This window comes from Ictidomys tridecemlineatus, chromosome 3 (genome assembly GCF_052094955.1).
Source record: "Ictidomys tridecemlineatus isolate mIctTri1 chromosome 3, mIctTri1.hap1, whole genome shotgun sequence".
Classification (NCBI taxonomy): domain Eukaryota; kingdom Metazoa; phylum Chordata; class Mammalia; order Rodentia; family Sciuridae; genus Ictidomys; species Ictidomys tridecemlineatus.
The window spans coordinates 40368773-40372040 of NC_135479.1; positions in this window are offsets into that span (position 1 = coordinate 40368773).

The following is a 3268-nucleotide window of genomic DNA, read 5'->3' on the forward strand; positions in this document are numbered from 1 at the left end:
TACGCTTTGTCTCCTTTCTTCCTTTAAATTAGGTGCTTCTGAGCAAGGCCCTACTCACTTCATTTGAAGTCCCCAAAAGACATTTTAAGGATTGACTATCAGGGAACTTAAAAAACAACTACTCTGGGAAAGAAAAAGAATTTTAATTTTGCTTCTGTAGATCTGATACTTTTTAAAAAATATTTATTTTGTAGTTATAGTTGGACACAATTCCTTTATTTCACTTATTTATTTTTATGTGGTGCTGAGGATCGAACCCAGAACCTCGTGTGTGTGAGGTGAGCACTCTACCACTGAGCCACAACCCCAGCCCCTAGATCTGACAATTTTGACAAGTGGTTGGAGTCCAAGAGACATTGTGACTGCCGCTGATTTCTGTTCCCATTAGTTGGGAAAATGGAACACTGACTTAGTTTATAAGGATTTTCTGTAGCCTGAGAAACTAAATGGCAAACTAAATAAGCCAACAATTATATAATCCTTAATTGGCAGAAAATTTTGTTTTTTCATTTAATCTTTCTTTTTAAATTATTTTTTATTTAGTTGTCAATGGGCCTTTATTTTATTTATTGTTATGTGGTGCTGAGGATCGAACCTAGTGCCTCACTCATGCTAGGCAAGCGCTCTGTCACTGAACCACAACACCAGCCCCTCTTTTTAATCTTTTTTTTTTTAATATTAATTTTTAGTTGTAGTTGGACACAATACCTTTATTTTGTTTATTTTCATCTGGTGCTGAGGATTGAACCCAGTGCCTCACACGTGCTAGTGCTAGATGAGCACTCTACCACTGACCCGAAACCCCAGCCCTCCATTTAATCTTTAATCTTTTCATTTATATGAAGTTACCCCCCCCCCACACACACATACATATAATTTTTAAAATTTATCTCATTTCAAAGTTGAGGATGCAAGACCTCCCTAAGAGGTCTTGAGTGGCCTAACTCCAGGGACCCAGATGCACACAATATGTTCTCTTCACGGGCCTGGCATATGAGAGAACATAGCAGGGGAGTCTGGGCCCCACCTAGGATTGTTTCTCATCTGTCTCATCAAAACTGAATCAAGGAGAAGTTTGAGATCTAAAATTGAAGTAAATATCAAAGCAGTTTAATTAAACATATAACTATTTGAATTCTTTTGTCTTAATTTTTTTTTTTTTTAGTTGGAAACAATATCTTTATTTGGCTTATTTATTTTTTATGTGGTGCTGAGGATTGAACCCAGTGCCTCACATATGCAAGGCAAACTCTGCCACTAAGCCACAACCCTAGGCCTTGAACTCTGAATTATTTTTCATTCCTTTTTTTTTTTTTTTTCTTTTTTGTAGTACTGGGGATTGAACCCAGGGGTGTTCTTCCGCTGAGCTTTATCACAGACCCTTTTATTTTTATTAAAGTTTTTCCTTTTAGTTGTAGATGGACACAATACCTTTATTTTTTTATTTTTATTTTTATGTTGTGCCAGGGATCCCAAGCAAGCACTGTGCCACTGAGCCACAACCCCAACCCCTTTTATTTTCTGTTTTGAGAAGGGATCTAATTTTCCCAGGCTGGCCTCAAACTTGGAATCCTCCTGCCTCAGCCTCCCATGTTGCTGGTGTACAGGCATGTGCCACCATACCCAGCTAAACATTTTTCAAATCTGATTTAAATATTGTTTTGGTGTCCACCATGTAACATAGAGAAAGATGTAGAGAATATCAGTAATCAGAGGCAGGAATGAAGAAAAAGAAATATGGAGTTGGAAGTGGAAAAATACTAATGACATGATCAGTGCCAATATAGACTAAAACTACTCTGAGAAGATCATATATAATTACATGAGCAAGTGATAAAACTTCAGAGGTAATAATGAACAAAGGAAACCAATTTGGTTAGGTGATGACAATGTGTAGGCAATTTTGCTCTTATACATAATATTTTTCTGCTTTTTTTTTGTCGGAGGGTATTTTGGGGATTGAAGCTAGAGCCTTGTTCATGCTCAGCACTTGCTCTTCTGTTGAGCTATACCCCAGCCACTGCTTTTATATATTGTTATTTTAATCTAGATTTTATACTCAGGTATTTAAAGCAGACGCAAGATGTTATTCTAGAGCAGAATGTGTCCTATGTCTAGTCTTTTCTGACTAATTAGGAAACTTGCCTTACTCTGCCTCGGTGGTTGGTCTATGGTTTGCCTCCCTCTTTGTGGCTCACCTCTCAGCATCTCTTTCCTGGCCAAGCATGACAATGTTCAGTTAATATTGTTCCAAACTCAGTTCCCTTCAGTAATGGGTACAATATTTGCCTTGTCTGATCATATACCAGACTGGTGATGGAAAGGAATCAGTTTTTTGTTATTATTTTTTGGTACTGGGAAACTCAGGGATGCTTTATCACTGAGCTATATCCCAAGCCCCTTTTAAAAAATATTTTTGGAGGCAGGGTCTCACTAAGTTGCTTAGGCCAGCCTTGAACCTCCTGCCTTGGCCTCATGAATCCTTGGGATTTGTGGGTGTGGGCCACCACACATGGCAAGAACCAGTTTTTGAAGAACCTTTAAAAAGTCTTTGTGGTCAAATTATAATCTAATTTGATTAGATTAATTAGAGTAGGATTAGTTGCGATTCTTATTTAATTTACCATTTTAAAAACAGTACATAGGACCAGTGTATGGTACACTCCTATAATCTCAGCAGCTTGGGAGGCTGAGGCAGGAGGATTATAAGTTCAAAACCAGCTTCAGCAGCTTAGTGAGGCCCTCTGCAATTTAGGCCCTATTTCAAAAAGGGCTGGGATGTGGCTCAGTAGTTAAGCACCTCTGGGTTCAATCCCTGGTACCAAAAATCTAAACCCCAGAAAACCAACATATAGGAGCAGAAGAGAGAGATGTCCAGAAATGGTGAGTTTACAGCTGTACTTTAATCTGCAAACCTTTGATTCAAAATAAGTAAGCTTTGTTCTCTAAAACCAGTGTATGTCTGAGAAGACATGAATTTGTAAAGGAGATTATTTATTTGATAAATAACAAATCATGGATATTTAAAAACCAATTGGCGGGGGGGCTGGGGATGTGGCTCAAGCGGTAGAGCGCTCGCCTGGCATGCGTGCAGCCCGGGTTCGATCCTCAGCACCACATACAAACAAAGATGTTGTGTCCGCCAAGAACTAAAAAAAAAAAAAAAAAAAAAAATTAAAAATTCTCTCTCTCTCTCTCTCTCTCTCTCTCTCTCTCTCTCTCTCTCTCTCTCTCTCTCTCTCCCCCCTCTCTCACTCTCTCTAAAAAA